Source organism: Zophobas morio, unplaced genomic scaffold (assembly GCF_036711695.1).
Source record: "Zophobas morio isolate AGI-343-1 ecotype UQ-CSIRO unplaced genomic scaffold, CSIRO_AGI_Zmor_V1 ptg000007l, whole genome shotgun sequence".
NCBI classification, from domain to species: domain Eukaryota; kingdom Metazoa; phylum Arthropoda; class Insecta; order Coleoptera; family Tenebrionidae; genus Zophobas; species Zophobas morio.
In genome coordinates this window covers 2,354,149-2,375,287 of record NW_026972112.1, presented here as the reverse complement: position 1 = coordinate 2,375,287, position 21,139 = coordinate 2,354,149, and the positions used below count along the sequence as shown (strand labels likewise).

The window sequence follows — 21,139 nt, the reverse complement described above, 5'->3', positions numbered from 1 at the left end:
TAGGTAATTAAATACTGTTTCAAATACAAAATAATAATTATTTTATTATTTAAGGCTCTACAAAAAAATGCTGAGCAAGAGAGGTAAACATATAACCACCGATCGTTTATTTTTAACGCCAAATCCTGCATGGAGAGAACCTAGTTCTGTAGGATGGTTCAAAAATTCACCCGTTGGAAGGAATGAAATGGGGAAATGGACAAGAACCGCCGCAGAAGAAATAGGCATCGACATAAAGAAAAAGAAGATTAGTAATCATTCATTACGGTCAACTGCAGTGTCGCAACTTGCAAAAGCGGGAGTCGGTGAAGAACAGCTTATAAAGATTACCGGTCATGCCAATACTTTCTCCATCAAACCATACCTTCAGCTCGATGGAGATCATCATTATCAAATGATTGACAAATTACGCGCCAACTCAACGGCTATGGAAGAGTCTAATAACAAATCCACAAATTGCGCACCGTCTGCTTTGGTACAAATGTCTAAAAATATAGTTACTACTTCACCAAGCACACAAACCCCTGTAAATTACTACAACTGTACCATAATTAATTACAATTCTTAGTTTCATAATTAAATATTTGGTTAGTAACCTCTTGTTTTTTTTTGCAATTAACTGGTACTTGCTTATCTTATAGTTGGCACATCTGGCTAGTGATAATTATCGGTAGTGGTAATTGCACAGTGTGCAATTATCACGTAATTGTATGCTGATTGGTTGAATTTACAAATATTGACGCGTTTGATTGGTCAGTTGACATCATGTGACATGTGAGTGCAATAATCAGTATAATTTTATTATACGTTTTGGTTAAAAATAATTAGTTTCTTTCCTAATCATGTTTGTCTTTTGAAGTTTATTTTTCTAATATTTTTTCACTTCTCGTTTAGTTTATTAACAGTTTTGTGAATTGAAAAATCATTACTTTATCATTTCTAAATTTTACTAACAACAATTTCTTTATTTTTCGCACTTAAATTTCTCTAAATTTCTTCATAATTGAATAGTGCATATTTCTTGTCATTGTTTTTAAAATTTGACTATTTTCGTTAATTTAACTTCATAATTTTCTTTTATGAAGTTAAATTTTTGGATATTTATCTTTTCACCAATTTAATTTTTTTTTATTTTGGTTTCCAGTTTGTTTATTTTGAGTCTGAGAAGACTGAAAGTGTTTATGCTCAAAAACCAGAAGAAAAAATCAATTAGATAATTTGAATTTAAGTCAGTTCTAAAAAAAAAATTTTGAAAATGAGAACATTGTTTTTTTTAATGTTCTTATTAACATTATTTCTCCAGTTTCCTCTTATTCGATTTTCAGTATGATTTTATTATATGTTTTTGTTAAAAATAGTTTCTTTCCTAATCGTTTGTTTTTTGCAGTTTTTTTTTTCTAAAATTTTTTCACTTCTCGTTTAGTTTATTAACAGTTTTGTGATTTGAAAAATCATTATTTTATCATTTCTAAATTTTAATCCCAACAATTTCTTTATTTTTCGCACTTAAATTTCTGTAAATTTCTTCATAATTGAATAGTGCATATTTCTTGTCATTCTTTTTAAAATTTGACTATTTTCGTTAATTTAACTTCATAATTCTCTTTTACGAAGTTAAATTTTTGGATTTTTTTTCCACCAATTTAATTTTTTTTTTTTTGTTTCCAGTTTGTTTTTTTTGAGTCTGAGAAGACTGAAAATTTTTATGCTCAAAAACCAGAAGAAAAAATCAATTAGATGATTTGAATATAAGTCAGTTCTAAAAAAAAATTTTGAAAATGAGAACAGATTGTTTTTTTTTTAATGTTCTTATTAACATTATTTCTCCAGTTTCCTCTTATTCGATTTTCAGTATGATTTTTCTATATGTTTTTGTTAAAAATAATTAGTTTCTTTCCTAATCGTTTGTTTTTTGCAGTTTTTTTTTCTAAAATTTTTTCACTTCTCGTTTAGTTTATTAACAGTTTTGTGATTTGAAAAATCATTATTTTGTCATTTCTAAATTTTACCTAATAAACAATTTCTTTATTTTTCGCACTTAAATTTCTCTAAATTTCTTCATAATTGAATAGTGCATATTTCTTGTCATTCTTTTTAAAATTTGACTACTTTCGTTAATTTAACTTCATAATTCTCTTTTACGAAGTTAAATTTTTGGATATATTTTTTTCACCGATTTAATTTTTTTTATTTTTTGGTTTCCAGTTTGTTTATTTTGAGTCTGAGAAGACTGAAAATGTTTATGCTCAAAAACCAGAAGAAAAAATCAATTAGATCATTTGAATATAAGTCAGTTCTAAAAAAAAATTTTGAAAATGAGAACAGATTGTTTTTTTTTTAATGTTTTTATTAACATTATTTCTCCAGTTTCCTCTTATTTGATTTTCAGTATGATTTTATTATATGTTTTTGCTAAAAATAATTAGTTTCTTTCCTTATGGTTTATTTTTTGCAGTTTTTTTTTCTACAATTTTTTCACTTCTCGTTTAGTTTATTAACAGTTTTGTGATTTGAAAAATCATTATTTTATCATTTCTAAATTTTACCTAATAAACAATTTCTTTATTTTTCGCACTTAAATTTCTCTAAATTTCTTCATAATTGAATAGTGCATATTTCTTGTCATTCTTTTTAAAGTTTGACTATTTTCGTTAATTTAACTTCATAATTCTCTTTTAAGAAGTTAAAGTTTTGGATATTTTTCTTTTCACCAATTTAATTTTTTTTTTTTGGTTTCCAGTTTGTTTATTTTGAGTCTGCGAAGACTGAAATGTTTATGCTCAAAAACCAAAAGAAAAATCAATTAGATGATTTGAATTTAAGTCAGTTCTAAAAAAAAAATTTTGAAAATGAAAACAGATTGTTTTTTTTTTTAATGTTCTTGTTAACATTATTTCTCCAGTTTCCTCTTATTTGATTTTCAGTATGATTTTATTATATATTTTTGCTAAAAATAATTAATTTCTTTCCTAAACATGTTTGTTTTTTGCAGTTTAGTTTCTCTAATATTTTTTCACTTCTCGTTTAGTTTATTAACAGTTTTGTGATTTGAAAAATCATTATTTTATCATTTCTAAATTTTACTACCAACAATTTCTTTATTTTTCGTAGCTAAATTTCTCTAAATTTTTCCATACTTAAATAAAGCATATTACTTGTAATTCTTTCTAAAATTTGACTTTATTCATTAATTTAACTTCTTAATTCTCTGTTTTTATTTTAATTTTTTTTTTATACATATTTCAATGACAGTTTTTTTCACCAAATATTTTGCATTTTTTCTTTCTCCAATTTAATTATCTTTTTTTTGGTTTCCATAATTTTTATAAATCTATGAAACATTTTTAGATTGTACCATAATTTTGGTTTAAACTTTATTACAATCTTTAATACTAGGTATAATAAATTATAAAAAGTTCGGTAAGAAAGTTAGTTTCTTTTGAGTCTAAGACTTAAAATATTTATGTTCAAAAACCAGAAGAAAAAATCAATTATTTGAATCGGTCTTATTTTAGCAGGTATTAGCCCCGCCCATCAACCCTCTCTTTTCTTAGAAGGTATATCATTTGCCAAAATCAGTCTTATCTTAGCAGGCACTAGCACCGCCCACCCACCCTCTCTTTTCTTGGAAGGTATGTCATTTGCCAAAATCAGTTTTATCCTAGCAGGTACCAATCCCGCCCGCCCGCCCTCCCTTTTCTTACAGGGTATCTGATTTGCCAAAATCAGTATTTTCTTCGTAGATACTAACCCCGCCCGCCCACCCTCTCTTTTCTTAGAAGGTATGTCATTTGCCAAAATCAGTTTTATCCTAGCAGGTACTAATCCCGCCCACCCGCCCTCACTTTTCTTACAAGGTATCTGATTTGCCAAAATCAGTCTTATCTTGGCAGCGACTAGCCCCGCCCACCCACCCTCTCTTTTCTCAGAAGGTATGTCATTGCCAAAATCAGTTTTATCTTAGCAAGTACGAAAAATGATCAAAATTTGGAAACATTACGAGCTTACTTACATGTACAAGGCAAGAATTTCTATTCCAATACAACACTCAAGTCGAAGAAAGAAGAGTATTGATTAAATTTCGAATGAAAAAAAATCATGAATTATCTATTATTAATGTATAGGTCAAGGATATTCTGTTGTGCATTTAATGTAATATTTAGATGATGGCGTCATCATTTTTTTAAGATACTAAACAAACAAATTTTGATTGTCATTTTATCATTATTCGATAATAATCCGAAAGTAAAATTTCAAAGAAACTTCAAAAATTATCTATATGACAAAAATGGTCTATAGGTAAATCCCTTCGAAATTTATTAGGTTCTATTGGGCTTTCCTGGAGGAATCGTACACCTACAATATTTCGCTTTTGTCTGATGGCTACGTATGTAAATAAAATCGCGTCCGATAAAAGTCCAACCCGGAAAATACTCAAAATTGTGTGAAAATGAACCAAAAAAGTGTTTCAGAGCAACGCAATGGGAAAAATTTGTCAATAGAAACGTTAGAAATTTTATAATATCAACCAAATTTTTGTTTCACAGATAACATTTTACTTTGAATTCAAGTTGATGCAATGATAACCCGATATTAATAGAAGGCTTGGCCGAATTCAACATGAACATAATGATATACAATCCCCAAATGCTAATTCCCATTATTTCTATTTAAATTAGCCTTACTGTAGAATATATTGTTCTGAGAATTGGTTCTAGAGCAAAAAATCATAACTTAATTTATTCAAAATCAGTACTAATAGCCAAAAACTATACTGGAATGTTTTAAAAAATCTTCTAGTTAAAAAAACATAAAACCCTCTCCAACTGATTTCACTTATTGTCGTCACCCACATGTGATTAAAATTAAAATTTTTGTAAAATTTCACCATGACACATAAAAGTCAACAACACCATTACCATATAATACAAATATTCATATAAATATGAAAATCCCGAAACAATAAGCGTGGGCAGCCCCAAATCGGCCGAACCTTCCTCAAACCCAGTGTAACGACCCGCCAAATTTTCCCCAAACAAAGCCATAAATCCCAAAACCCGGGCCTTTAAACGACACCTTGTTTGTTTACTCCGGCGGTCGCGCGTCTACTATGTAAATACCCCGAAAAGTGTGTATCAAAGCGCTAAAATTTTAGTATCAATTAGGAGCGCCGATGCCCAAGAATGGCACAAGGCTAACCTCATGTACATATGTATTAGCTGATTAGAATAAAAACCACATAAAAATTAACATGCTAATGACGTTTTTCATGCCCGCACTACCACCACTAAATTTTCGGCCTTTTCCGCGTCCGTAAATCACGCCAATAACCGGCGTCACCCAGGGAGCAACCGCGGGTCCTCTTCTATTCCGCAGCGTCACTCAGGGCTCCGCAGCGCGTACGCGGCTATCTGATCGCGGGATTGCTTAATGATTCCTGGAAGCGCGGTCATGTAAAATTTTGCTTTGTTATCTCGGGCCGAGGTAGTACACGGTCGCTACATTTCCTCGATGACGCAACGAGTTTTATCTTGTTTCCTCTTTACATGGGCTGTGTAAATGCGAGGTTGATGCACAATTACATCACGCGACATTGTGACGAGGCTCCGACGTGGGCGTAATACTCGTTTGTGGTTGGGCAACCTCGCCATGGGGCAAGTGAAATTGCGCACATAACCTCACTTAGCAGCGACATCTGGGCGAGGTGGTGGCGTGCAATGATACAGTTAAATGCAGCAGGGGAGCTAATTTAAATGGAATTGATGGATGATAATTGACGAATGGAACGGATTCGAACTACTGACAGCGTAACAAATGAGGGAAGATCTAGAGTTAGGCCAGGTGTGGAGATCGGTTACGACGGTTCATTAATTTTGATGGACGGTGATTTCTTCAATGGAGGAATTCACGAATATCGATTTCAGTCGGATGATGGTTGTTTATGATGGACTGGGTTTCGTGATGGTTTCTGCGGGGATGGCAGTGGTTTCCAGTTTTTAACCGTTTCCGGGAAAACATTAATTTTTATTGTTATGTCGGGTGGTTTGAGTTTTATCTAATTGACTGCGACATCAGTTGTGATAGAGGTCGATATCGAATAAAAACCAAGTTTAACAAATGGTGCTAATAAAGAAAAAAATTTTTAAACCAAAAAGGGAAATGGAAATATGAAAAAAACCGTGAAATCGAAAAATTGAAAAATCTAAAATTAAAACAACCCAAAAAAAATAAAAAAATTGAAAAATCGGTTTCTGATTCGATTATTCGTTTGTTTGGTTTTCCGATTTTCAATTTTTCGAGTGTTGATGGATCGATTTTTTTTAGGTTTAAAATTTTCCAGTTTTTCAAATTTTAATTTGTCTGTTTTAGGTTCTTTCAACTTCTCGATTTTTCGATTTCTCGATCGTTTCATATTTCAATTTTTCAATTTTTTTATTTCAAAGAATTTCGACTTCTCGTTGATTACAACTTACATTTTTCGATGTTTGGATTTTTGAATTTTTTGTTTCCATATATTTCGATTTCAAAGTTTCCATTTTCCAAATTTTCGATTACTCAACATCTCAGTTTTTGGATTATTAAAATTTTTCGACTTTTTGATTTCTCAATTTTACAACATTACAATTTTGGAAAATTTTCAATTTCTAGGTTTTTCAATTTTTCGATTTTTTAAATTTTAAGTTTTACAATGTTTCTATTTTTTGATGTTTCGATTTGTAGATCTTTCGATTTTTAGATGTCTCGGTTTTAGATTTTTCAGTTTCTCAATGTTTGGATTTTCACAATATATTTTTCGATTTTTAAATTTATCGGTTTTTCTAATTTTCAAATTTTCAATTTTTCTATTTCTCAATTTATCGACATTTTGACGCTTCGATTATTTAGTTTTCCGATTGTCAATTTTTCGAGTTTTGGTGTATCGATTTTTTTAAGTTCAAAATTTTCAGTTTTTCAATTTTAATTTCCCTGTTTTGGGCTCTTGCGGCTTTTCGATTTTTCGATTTCACGAGTCTTCGATTTATCAATTTTTCGTTTTCCTAATTCTTTCTCATTTTAGTTTTGAAATTTATCAATTTCTCGATTATTTAATTTTTCCATTCTTCGATTTAAAATTTTTCGATTTCTTTTTTTTTCAATTTTACGATTTTTGGTTTTCATTTTTTCGAGTTTTTGATGTTTCGATTAGGTACTCGATTTTTTCATTTCAACAAATTGGAAAAAAGGGAAATGGAAATATTAAATAAACGTGAAATCGCAAAATCGAAAAACTGGGAAATTAAAAAATAAGAAAACGACAAATCGAGAAATCGAAAAATCTAAAATTGAAAAACCAAAAAAATTTTTAAAAATTCAAAAATAGATATTTGATTTTTCGGATCTTGGATTTTTCTGTTTTTCAGTTTTTCGATTTTGAAATTTTAGGTTTTTCAATTTTTAGTTTTACAATTTTTCGATTTTTGGATTTCTCGGTTTTAGATTTTTTAGTTTCTTAATGTTTCGACTTTTACAATTTTTTATTTTTGGGTTTTTAAATTTATCGGTTTTTCCAATTTTCAACTTTTCTATTTTTCGATTTATCAAGATTTTTACGTTTCGATTATTCGATTGTTTAGTATTCCGATTTTCAATTTTTCGAGTTTTGATGTATCGACTTTCTTTGGTTTAAAATCTTTCAGTTTTTCAAATTTGAATTTTTGTCTTTTAGGCTCTTTCCACTTCTCCATTTTTCAATTTGGCGAGTTTTCGATTTCTTGATCGTTTTTCCCAATTTTTCTTTATTTTAATTTTGGAATTTATCAATTTCTCGATTATTCAATTTTTCCATTCTTCAATTTTTCGATTTTTTTTTAAATTCAAAATATTTTGATTTCTCGTTGATTCCAACTTTACATTTTTCGATTTTTCAATGTTTCGATTTTTTTATGTTTGCACGTCCCTATATTTCAATTTATTAATACTTCAAAGTTTCGATTTTCCGAATTTTCCATTTCTCGACATCTCAGTTTTCGATTATTAAAATTTTTCGACTTTTCGATTTCTCAATTTTACAACATAACAATTTTGGAAAATTTTCAGTTTCTGGGTTTTTCAATTTTTCGATTTTACGATTTTTTGGTGTTTCGAGGTTCCTATATTTCAATTATTTATTTATAGTTCAAAGTTTCGATTTTACGAATTTTAGATTTCTCGACATCTCAGTTTTTCGTTCGATTATTAATATTTTTCGACTATTTGATCTCTCAATTTTACAACATTACAATTTTGGAAAATTTTCAATTTCTGGGTTTTTCAATGTTTCGGTTTTGAAAATATTAAATTTTTCGATTTTTTGATGTTTCGATTACTCGATCTTTCGATTTTTCGACTTTTCGGCTTTTCGATTTCCCAATTTTTCGTCGTTCGAGGTTTCGGTTTTTGGATTTCCCGGTGTTTCGTCATTCCAGTTTTGGAATTTTCCAATTTCTCTAGAAATCAAAAAAATAAAAAATCGAAAATTTGAGAAACTTAAAATTGAAAAATCTAAAATTGAAAATTCGAAAAATTGAAGAACAGAAAAATCAAAGATCTAATAATTCTAAAAACTGAGTAATCCAAACATTAAAAAATCGAAAAATTGAAACACCCAAAATCTAAAATTTAGAAATCTGAAAAGACAAACAGAAAATTGAAGAAATGAAAAATCGAGAATTCGAAACATTAAAAAATTGAAAAGTTAAAAAAAATTGAAAAATTGAAAAACCTCAAAATTGTAATGCTGAAAAATTGAGAAAGCGAAACTTCAAAAATCTAAAAGTCGAAAATTTAAAAATCAAACATAATGTGAGCTGACGAAAAAATTGAAATTTCGAATTATTAACAAATTGGAAAAAAGGGAAATGGAAATATAAAAAAACGTGAAATGGAAAAAACCAAAAACTGGAAAATCAAAAAATAAGAAAACGAAAAATCGAGAAATCGATTTCTGATTTTTCAGATCTTGGATTTTTCTGCTTTTCAGTTTTTCGATTTTTAAATTTTAGATTTTTCAATTTTTAGTTTTAAATGCTCCGAATTCTCGATATTTCGATTTTTGGATTTCTCGGTTTTAGATTTTTCAGTTTCTTAATGTTTCGACTTATACAATTTTTTATTTTTGGGTTTTTAAATTTATCGGTTTTTCCAATTTTCAACTTTTCAATTTTTGTATTTCTCGATTTATCAAGATTTTGACGTTTCCATTATTCGATTGTTTAGTTTCCGATTTTCAATTTTTCGAGTTCTGATGTATCGACTTTCTTAGGTTTAAAATCTTTCAGTTTTTCAGATTTTAATTTTTGTCTTTTGGGCTCTTTCCACTTCTCCATTTTTCAATTTGGCGAGTTTTCGATTTCTTAATCGTTTCATGTTTGGATTTCTGGATGTTTCAATTGTTCAATTTTTTCTCATTTTAATTTTGGAATTTATCAATTTCTCGATTATTAAATTTTTCCATTCTTCAATTTTTCGATTTTTTTTTTATTTAAAACATTTCGATTTCTCATTGATTCCAACTTTACATTTTTCGGTTTTTCAATTTTTCGATTTTTTGATGTTTGCATGATCCTATATTTCAATTTATTAAGATTTCAAAGTTTCGATTTTCCGAATTTTCTATTTGATGACTATTTGATCTCTCAATTTTACATTACAATTTTGGAAAATTTTCAATTTCTGGGTTTTTCAATTTTTCGGTTTGTAAATATTAAATTTTTCGAATTTGTGATGTTTCGATTACTCGATCTTTCGATTTTTCGACTTTTCGATTTCCCAATTTTTCGACGTTTCGAGATTTCGGTTTTTTGATTTCCCAGTGTTTCGTCATTCTAGTTTTGGAATTTTTCTATTTCTGGAGAAATGGAAACAATAAAAAATCGAAAAAATGAGAAACTTAAAATCGAAAAATCTAAAATTTAAAATTCGAAAAATTGAAGAACAGAAAAATCAATGGTCTAATAAATCTAAAAACTGAGTAATCCAAAGATTAATAAATCGAAAAATTGAAACACCTAAAATCGAAAAATCTAAAATTTAAAAATCTGAAAAGACAAACAGAAAATTGAAGAACTGAAAAATCGAGAAATCGAATCATTAAAAAATTGAAAAATTAAAAAAAAATGAAAAATTGAAAAATTCTCAAAATTGTAGTGTTGAAAAATTGATCAAGTGAAAATTTAAAAAATCTAAAGGTCGAAAATTTAAAAATTAAACATAATGTGAGCTGTGGAGATTATCGAAAATTCGAAAAAACGAAATTTCGAATTATTAACAAATTGGAAAAAAGGGAAATGGAAATATCAAAAAAACGTGAAATCGAAAAATCGAAAAACTGGGAAATCAAAAAATAAGAAAACCACAAATCGAGAAATCGATTTCTGATTTTTCAGATCTTGGATTTTTCTGTTTTCAGTTTTTCGATGTTTAAATTTTAGGTTTTTCAATTTTTAGTTTTACAATGTTCCGATTTCTCGATATTTCGTTTTTTGGATTTCTCGGTTTTAGATTTTTCAGTTTCTTAATGTTTCGGCTTTCACAATTTTTTATTTTTCGGATATTTAACTTTATCGGTTTTTCCAATTTTCAACTTTTCAATTTTTCTATTTTTCGATTTATCAAGATTTTGACGTTTCCATTATTCGATTGTTTAGTTTTCTGATTTTCAATTTTGCGAGTTTTGATGTATCGACTTTCTTGAGTTTCAAATCTTTCAGTTTTTCAAATTTAATTTTTGTCTTTTGGGCTCTTTCCACTTCTCCATTTTTCGACTTGGCGAGTTTTCGATTTCTCGATCGTTTTTCCCAATTTTTCCTTATTTTAATTTTGGAATTTATCAATTTCTCGATTATTCAATTTTTCGATTTTTTTTTAATTCAAAATATTTCAATTTCTCGTTGATTCCAACTTTACATTTTTAAAATTTTACATATTTCAATTTATTAATATTTCAAAGTTTTTGATTATTACAATTTTTCGACTTTTCGATTTCTCAATTTTACAACATCACAATTTTGGAAAATTTTCAGTCTCTGGGTTTTTCAATTTTTCGACTTTTCAATTTTCCAATTTTTCGACGTTTTGGGATTTCAGTTTTTCGATTTTGCAGTGTCGAAAAATTGGGAAACTTAAAATCGAAAAATCTAAAATTTAAAATTCGAAAAACTGAAAAACAAAAATCAAAGATCTGATAAATCCAAAAACTGAGTACTTCAAACATTAAAAAATCAAAAAATTGAAACACCTAAAATTGAAAAACCTAAAATTTAAAATCTGAAAAACTGACAAATAGAAAATTGATGAACCGAAAAATCGAGAAATCGGAACATGAAAAAATCGAAAAGTTTAAAAAATTAAAAAATTGAAAACCCCAAAAATTGAAAAATTCTCAAAATTATAGGTATTAGATAATGTTGAAAAATTGAGAAAGCGAAAACTTCAAAAATCTGAAAGTCGAAAATTTAAAAATCAAAAATAATGTGAGATGTTGAGAAATCAAAAATCTATTTTCATTCAAAATTGAGATTTTTAGAAAGTTGTCTAAAAATCCTTAAAAAAATCCGGGATATAGATCTGAATGAGTTGACTGGAAAAACGTAAAGTAATTATGGTTATGAGATAAGATAAGATAAGATAAGATAAGATAAGATGTTTATTTCATGCTTTATACATATTAGTACATGCATTTGTCAATAAAAATAGATTTAATGCAACATTTATGGACCAAAGTTATCGAAAAATTCGATTTAAAAATAATTTTTTTATCGAAAATTGTGACTGATATTGTCATTAACATTGTCGTTTTAAATAATCATCGGAAACAATCCTGCAGAACTTGCAAAGAAAAGCTCGCTGAAGCTCGAAGTCTCAAAAACAGTATTTTCAACTCGCGATATACAAACAAATATTTTAATGTCTAAGCACCGCTTTGTAGATGTATGCAATGAATACATCTACACAGATCTTGTTGGGAACTTTTATTTGAACACTGAATTATTCCTTGTGAAAGAGATCATCATCATGATATGCTTAACATGGCATGACATTCATGTAAAAGTGTAGTCAGTTCACTGAAACAATTAAAAGTATTAGTTTCACTATTTCGCAAATATCAACCAACTGTACATCGTGTTAAACAAAATTTGTGCTTCAAGAAAATAAACATTTTAGACGTAGAATACGAAACTACTGGACTGATTGTAAAACTCAAGCCTGATTTTGTCTGTTGATTAATTATCACATATTCAAAATTTGTCGACAAATGTTCAGATGGAACAGCTATTTTAGTGTGTTAATTGTGAAAACAGAAAAATTTAAGCTCTAAAAGATTGTTTATAATTTTGTATTAACTTCCTAGTTTCCTTATTTTCATTTATTACTGTTTTATCCTTGCATCGTGCGTTTGACAACTCCACTTCAAGACCAATTCCGGAGAATGCGACATTTTTCCGCGAACGCAGCATTATTTTTCACAACTGAAATATTGTGTAATTTTACATCACCGTTAACACTTAACCGGAGAAATTCTTCCCATAATTTAACGCTAAATTTTACCTTCTAGGAAACACGTCAGCTTGCAATAAAGTGAAAAAATTATAATTCTCAATAATTTTGTCGCTGGTTTCTTTCCAGCGCGACGTTTCATAACACATTCCCGTCAGATATGTCATCAAAATTCTCACTCTCCACTCTCCACATTACCGAATTCTAAAAATATTATGTGTACTAGAATGCAAAAAATGAAATTGCAGCACGTACTCATTAGCGATTTTTCAACTCAGCCCGAGCCCGCAGCCGAGCGCTCCATTCCCGGCAGAAAAATCCGCTCGGATCCCCCGCAGGCTCGCCTTCGTCTCCTCCGCCACATATATCTCTCAACCGCCTAATTGTCCATCGGTTGACTTTTCTAATACGAGCTTAATTGCACAAAGAGGGCCATTTATCTCGGCTTATTTATCGCATATCGGTTCGGCCTAATGGCAATATTAATGTTGGGAGCTGGAGTCCAGAGACGTGCATGCGATTTACTGGCCAATTTGCATATTACGCCGCTCTTTTGCGTTAAGACTATATTACAGTCGGGCAGTTTGATTGAGCGTGTGTCTTTGCCTTATTTATTTATGGCAGCGACCACAAGACGCCAGCTTTTTTCCCGCTGCGGGTCGGTACGGATACGGTTCGGAGTGGTTTTGGTGTCAAGGTGGACGATGCATTTCAAGCCTACATGGAGCTGTGTAATGGGGGCTTTTCGCGGTGTGATGGCGGGTTTTTCTAAATGGATTTATTTTTTTCGAGGAGTGTTCATTGTTATTGTTATTATTGGTAATATTTCGTTTTTATTAGCACTTTATTCAAACGAGAATGTATTTTTAGTGATGGAATTTTAGGTTAAGGGCGTGGTTTTTTTGACGCGGCTAACTAGATGATGAGCTTTGTCAAAATCGTGGTCCTGGATATTATTTTTTGAATTTCAGTAAACGCCTAATTTGGTCATGTAAACAACTGATCAAAGAATGCTGTGAAGAAATCTGGGGTCACACTATTGCGTATTTACGGAGAACAGGTCCCTCAAACGTGACCAAATTCGTTAAAATTTATTGCGACAATTGTTCATAAAAAATCTTATTACACACTATTTTATGCAAGTTAATGGTTAAAAAGTAGCTAGAGTTTTTTACTTTCAAGCGTAAGCTAGGAGGTCTCCTTTTCCGTCTGCCTGTCTGTCTGTCTGTCTGTTCGCGTCGGTGTCGATTTTTACGAGACAGATAATATCCGAAATTACCGGACCGACTGGTGTCAAATTTTGTGTGCATATTTAAATTTTACAAATAACGTACTCTTCTACTTGTGGTTTATGAATCCAGATTGATTTTTTATCCTACACACTGAGATTTTTGTAAAAAAATCAAAATTGTATTTCCGATTTTTCAGTTTCTTGGTTTTTCAAATTTTCGATTTGTCGATTTTTAAAAGATTTCTCAATTTTCTGAGGTTTCAGTTTTGCCATTTTCCAATTTTTCCTAAATTTTCGATTTTTCGTTTTCTCGTCAGGTCAATTTTTCAAATTTTCGACTTTCCGGTTTCTTAACTTTTCGACTTTTTGTCATTTTGATATTCCCATTTCTCGATACTTTTCGATGTTTCGATTTCTCGACGTCTCGATTTACCGATTTTTCGATTTTTTACTTTCAGATTATCTCATATTTTCCACAGATTCTCTCAGATTCTTTCAGATTCTCTGATTCTTTCAAATTCTTTCAGACTCCCTTAGATTCTCTCAGATTCGGTTAGATTGTTTCAGATTTTTGAAAATTTTTTCAGATTCTTTCAGATTATCTCAGATTTCTTCGAAATCTCTCAGGATTTCCCAGATTTTTTCTGGTTGTCTTAGATTCTCACAGGTTTCCCCAGATTCTCCCAAATTTCATCAGATTCCTTCGGATTCTTCCGGAATCTTGTAGATTCTTTCCAAATCTCTCAGATTCTTTCCGAATCACCCAATTTCTTCATATTCTCTCAGATTCTTTCAGTATTTTTGCAAATTCTTTCAGATTATCACAGATTCCTTCAGATTCTGTCGGAATCTCTCAGAATCTCACAGATTCTTTTAGACTGTCTCAGATTCTTCCAGATTTTTCCATTCTTTTGAATTTTTCTAGATTTTTTAAGATTCTTCGAGATACTCTCAGATTGTCTCAGATTCTCCAAGGATTCTCACAGGTTTCCTCAGGTTCTCTCAAATTCCTTTGGTTTCCTCCCAAATCTCTTAAATTCTTTCCAAATCTCTCAGGGTTTCTCAGATTCTCACAGGTTTCCTCAGATTCTCCAAAATTTCATCAGATTCCGTCGGATTCTTCCGGAATCTTCTCTGACATTCTCTTAGATTGTCTCAGATTTTAGCAAATTCTTTCAAATTCGTTCAGATTATCTCAAATTGTCTCCGATTCTGTAGAATTCTTACAGATTTTTCCAGATTTTTCCAGATTTTTCCATTCTTTTAAATTTTTCTACATTTTTCCGCTCAGATTATCTCAGATTACCCAAAGATTCTCATATGTTTCCTCAGATTCTCTCAAATTTCTTCAAATTCCTTGGGTTTCTTCCCAAATCTCCTAAATTCTTTCCAAATCTCTCAGATTTTTTCCGAATTATCCAATTTATATCATATTCTCTCAGACTCCCTCGAGTTCCTACACATTCTCTTGTTTCAATTCTTCAATTTTTAGTTTTTCAGGTTTTTCGAGACTACAATTTTGGGATTAATTTTTCTGTTTATCAATTTTTCAAATTTTTAAATTTTAGAGTTTTCGATTTTAGGTTTTGCAATTTTTTGATGTTTCGATTTCTCGATTTTTTAATTTTTCAGATCTTCGTTTTTTCTGTTTTCAAGTTTTCGAATTTTAAGTTTTAGATGTTTCGATTTCTCGATCTTTTGATTTTTCGACTTAGACTTACGGATTCTCAATGTTTCGATTTTTGCAATTTTCTATTTCTCGATTTATCGAGATTTCAACTCTATTGTTTATTTCCAGATTTTTCAGTTTTTCAATTTTTCCATGTATCAATTTTTTAGATTTAAAATTTTACAGTTTTTCAAAATTAAATTTTTCTGCGTTAGCTTATTTTTCCATATTTCTATTTCTCAATTTTTTTCAATTTCAAAACTTTCCAATATTTTTTAATTTTTGGGGTTGTTAAATTTTCGATTTTTGAATTTTTTGATTTCTCGATAAATCTATTTTTCGATTTGTCGATTTCTGTTTCTTAATTACTCGATTTATAGATTTTTTGATATTACCATTTCCCGATTTCTCGACGTCTCGATTTCGCAAATTTTCGATTTCTCGATTTTTTTTTAGATTTACCCATTTTCTGATATTTCAGTTTTACGATTTTCCAATTTTTCGATTCTTAAATTTTTCAATTTTTTGTGTTCCTAAATTTTCGATTTTAACGTTTCTCAAATTACAAAAATAACTTTTCGACTTCTTGACTTTTTGATTTTCGATTTTTCAATTTTTCGATATTTCAATTTTGGGATGTTTTAATTTTTCGGTTTTTTAAATGTTAGATTTTCGACTTTTAAATTTTAAATTTTTTGATGTTTCGATTTCTCGATTTTTATGTTCTTCGACTTTTGTGTTTATCAATTTTTCAAATTTTTAAATTTTAAAGTTTTCGATTTTAGGTTTTGCAATTTTTTGATGTTTCGATTTCTCGATTTTTTAATTTTTCGAACCTTCGTTTTTTCTGTTTTCAAGTTTTCGAATTTTGAGTTTTAGATGTTTCGATTTCTCGATCTTTCGATTTTTCGACTTAGATTTGCGGATTCTCAATGTTTCGATTTTTGCAATTTTCTATTTCTCGATTTATCGAGATTTCAACTCTATTGTTCAATTTCCCGATTTTTCAGTTTTTCAATTTTTCCATGTATCGATTTTTTAGATTTTACTGTTTTTCAAATTTAAATTTTTCTGCGTTAGGTTATTTCGATTTCTCAATTTTTCGATATTTCTATTTCTCAATTTTTTTTCAATTTCAAAACTTTCCAATATTTTTTTAATTTTTGGGGTTGTTAAATTTTCGATTTTTAAATTTTTTGATTTCTCGATAAATCTATTTTCGAGTTGTCGATTTCTGTTTCTTAATTTTTCGATTACTCGATTTATAGATTTTTTGATATTCCCATTTCCCGATTTCTCGATTTCGCAAATTTTCGATTCCGCGGTTTTTGTAGATTTCCCCATTTTCTGATATTCAGTTTTACGATTTTCCAATTTTTCGATTCTTAAATTTTTCAATTTTTGGTGTTCCTAAATTTTCGATTTTTTGCTTTCTCAAATTACAAAAACAACTTTTCGACTTCTCGCCTTTTTGATTTTCGATTTTTCAGTTTTTCGATATTTCAATTTTGGGATGTTTAAATTTTTGGGTTTTTTAAATGTTAGATTTTCGACTTAAAGTTTTCAAATTTTTAAATTTGAAAGTTTTCGATTTTAGGTTTTGTAATTTTTTGATGTTTCGATTTCCCGATTTTTTATTATTCAGATCTTGATCAATTTGTCGGTTTTTCCAATTTTCAATTTTTCTATTTCTTGATTTATCGAGATTTCAACTCTATTGTTCAATTTTCCGTTTTTCAGTTTTTCAATTTTTCCATGCATCGATTTTTTAGATTTAAAATTTTTCAAATTTGAATTTATCTGCTTTGGGCTCGATTTTTCGAAATTTCGATTTCCCAATTTCGCTTTCGTGTCATTTAGATTTTTGAATTAGTCAATATCCCGATATTTCTATTTCTCAATTTTCCAATAGGTTAATTTCGATTCTTCAGTTTAAAAGTTTTCGATTTCGGTTTTTTAACTTTTTGACTATTCGATTTTTCGATATTCCCATTTCCCGATTTCCCAATTTTGCGATTTTCTACATTTTTCGGTTTTCGATTTATCGCTTTATCAATTTTTCACCATTGCAGTTTGGGATTTTTCAATATTTCAAATTTTTAAATTTTAGATTTTTCCGTTTTTTGATGTTCCCATTTCTCGATTTTTCAGATCCATGATATATGTCTACAAAAATTAAATGTTCTGGTTTACAAACAAATATGTAGACAGAACAAAAAAACTTCATTGGATATATTTTTACGCAAACCTGATACAAATAGCATATGATTTTTTTCACATCCCGAATCGGTCGGTTGTCGCTGTGACGTCACTTGTTCTAACTTAAAACCATCAACGTTATTGGAAAGTATATAAATAGAAAGAGGCAAAACAGTAAAAAATAAACTTAAAGTTATCAAAATTTATCACAGCCTATTTATTTTTCCAAAAATGTTTCGTCCCATACTACTATTTTGTTTTTTTTTATTCTTTTCAACGTTTACAGTTTCAAATTCTGGTTCGAATTTCAGAATTCTGGTTTTAAGTCTTCTATTTTAATACAGTTTTCTCTTTTTGTTTTTTCTCGTTTGTAGCTATACACTGTAAAAAAAAATGATATTTCAAAATTAGCTCAGAACAGATTTTCTTTCAAAGTACTTTTAGCTGGACTCATTTTATAAAAGTTGTCGTAGTTTTGACATAATTTTGACAGATTTGTTGAGATGAAACACCCTGTATGCTGAACAGTATTTCAGTATATCTTAATTTCCACATACGTCAAAAAATCAAATATTTAATAATCTATGCTTAGATACGATTCGGAATTAATCTATTTCTAAAGTGATAAATTTGATACTCGACCAGTTTAGACTTTTCAAAAAGACAAAATTGACAACGAAGTTCCTAATTTATCCAAACAAACAATTTATGAAGATATATTCTAGATATCCTCACATTTTCATTTTTATAACATCTGAATTAAATAAATTAAAAATTAATTAACAAAATGGTAACTAATTGGTTATAAAAACCATGACACAACAAATTTTAATACGGAACCTCTAAACAATAATTACATAAAAATTCTGCCGCACAACCCAGGTCCGTTAAAATTTTCTGCTCACAATCCTCAGAAACCCGCATAAATTAACACAATTTTACGTATGTTGAATTACCATCTGACGACTTTTTCTCCGAACGCTGCGTAACCAAAATATTTATCACCACTTCATTTTTTGTGGAAAATGTCGAAACCCATCTCAAATCAAGAAAATGTAGCAACCTAACCCAGATATCAGCAACGCAAAACTTTTCTTCCGTTTTACCCACTCTAAAATTGAATCCAGCTCCCGAGAAGGACAAAACGTTCGCAGGAAATCTGTCGGAATGTTGTTAAACACCCGTCCTAGATGGAATTTCCTGCTGCGGTAAAAACACGGCTATACGCAGAAATTCGCCACAACATTGCAAGGGCCAGAATGGACCCGAATCCCACCCAAGGAGAATTTCCTATTGCCAAAAACAAACCATTAAATCGTGTCTAGCCCACGCCACTGCAAAATCTCGACCTTGATGCATTAAAGCGGCAATTAAAAGATTGCAACCGAAAAAGTAAAACTTAATAACGCCACTCCATTTACATAATTCTCGTTTCGACACGAATGATAAAAACCCACGCAGATCGCCGGATAAAACACAATGGGTCCCGTACCCATGGAAAAATTAATTAAAAACGGTGGTTTCGAAACGGCACTGGATTCTCATATAACAGAGTTTGCACGTCTTCAAACAATTAGGCAAATTCGGGCTATTTACCGGAGCGATTCCGGTGTTTATGCAACCGGAGATGTACGTACTTGAGAGTTGTAGCCCCCCGTACACCAACCGGAGTTTCTCTAGCCGGAAAAACTTAAACTTGTATCGCCAACCACCCCCCAAACCCATCCCTAGTCAAAAATCGCCACCAAGCCCATTTTTCTAACTATATGTTTTTTGGCAACGGTGCACCATGACCTCCCATGAGCACCCAGAACCCCCCAACAAGCCAATTCCAGCCGTCCCTTCCCCGCGATTTCGCAAAACTAATTACTTTTCGAGTCGGAGGCGTAGCGACAATGCACTTTTGCGTTTTGACACGGCCTTGGAGGCCTAAGGTGTGTGGACTTATCGATAAGCATGCTCTAGTTTGCGAAACTTACACTCTGCCGAAGAACAAGTCACAGGGGACACAAAAAACACACTTTCACTGACCGGATCACTGGTGATTTCGATATGCGATCAAGCGTACAACCCACGACCGGAGAAGAATCATCAGCGTTATTTAATTGTTGCTGATTACAGAGGCATTATTGCGAGGTTGGGGCAGGAATGGGTGAGTTCACTGCTCTCGAGCGACTCGCCGACTGGGCCGCGATCGCACGAAGCGATTCCTGCGGAGTCGTGCGAAAAGAGCGCCGCGACGGACGAGGAGGGAACTAAGGTTGTTGGCTCCGGGGACCGGAAAGCGAGAAGGCGGGAGAAAAGAGGGGCGCGAATAGGTGCCTGTGGGACGCCGGCGAGGCGCGAGTGCAGGGAGCATGGAAGCGAAAGCCGTCTTCCTGAGGAATTTGGGCGGTGAGCTTCCGGAAATTCGGGTTGGGAGGTGAAGTCGGGGGACGAGAACGCATGCTTGTGGGTCGCCGGGTTGGCTCGAACACTGAAAATACAAAAAAATATAAAAAGTTGTACAGATAAATCTTTTGAGGGAATTTTGGTTTTGTTAAAAGGTAAATGTGGAAAGTCGGAGTAAAGACTGTTTAAATTCTCATTTAAAAGGTTATTTGAAGGCAGAAATTGTTGCTCCTAATTTATTGTTCGTGTGGGATGTGGGTGACAAAAAAAGGGACGCGAAAAGGTGGCTGTGGGTCGCCGTGGTCGACTGGATACTGGTGGTCCTTGGTATTTTAGAAATTGAACCAAAAAAATGAGTTTCTAGAAAATATAGAGTTTGAGCAAACTTGTACCATGTTTTAATTTTTTAGATTTTTCTTAAGATTTACCAAAAAAAAAAATCTTCTAAGTATATTTATTTAGTTACGACTGATTAAAAAAAAAAGATCCTTAAAGTTATGTATCCCGATAATAATAACATTAATAACAATAATAATATCGTTTATTAGAAATATTTTCTAAAACCAGGCACAGAAATAGTTGCATATTGTGCAGAACTAAATTAAGATTGATTATTTGATAAATAAAAATTATAATTCAAAAAATCAATTTTTCCCATGGAAAAATGCTCATTCTGTCCCAAGAACGAAAATAAAAAATTTTCATAAACAAAATAACTTATTTATAATTAGTTAACACTTCTAACACTTTTTTTACGTGTGGTCTATTAATCTGTTCCTATTTTTCAGGTTAGACCTAAAATATCGAACCCTCTGTTGTTTTGTCGTTGAAAGAGTTTGAAAGCATTTTTTGGTGCGTGTTTTGTTTTTGAAAAATTTGAGATCCCAGAGGATATTCGGTTTTTGAAAGAGTTTGAAAGAGTTTAAAAGAATTTTGGGGCGCCGTGTGTTTTTTTAACGACGAAATAACAGCATCTTCGGGGTCTCTGTGCTTTATTTTTGGAAGAATTTGAAAAGATCTTGAGTTTGTAAGTATTTGGGTTTTGAAAAATTTTGAAAGAACCTTGGCGATCCTTGCATCTTATTTTTGAAAGAGTTTGAAAGGATCTTGGAGCACCTATTGTCTTTTTAATTGGG

At 30.7% G+C, this 21,139-nt stretch overlaps 1 protein-coding gene across 1 annotated transcript in view; it reads right to left on the bottom strand.

The window, feature by feature from the left end:
• The window catches only part of LOC135124218 (uncharacterized), a 93,519-nt gene extending 73,702 nt beyond the window's left edge, over nucleotides 1–19,817 (bottom strand). Inside the window, exon 1 of the mRNA XM_064049128.1 lies at nucleotides 19,592–19,817. The gene's annotated coding sequence lies outside the window, so the exon portion shown is untranslated. The remainder of the gene's footprint in view (nucleotides 1–19,591) is intronic.
• Nucleotides 19,818–21,139: the final 1,322 nt, after the last annotated feature.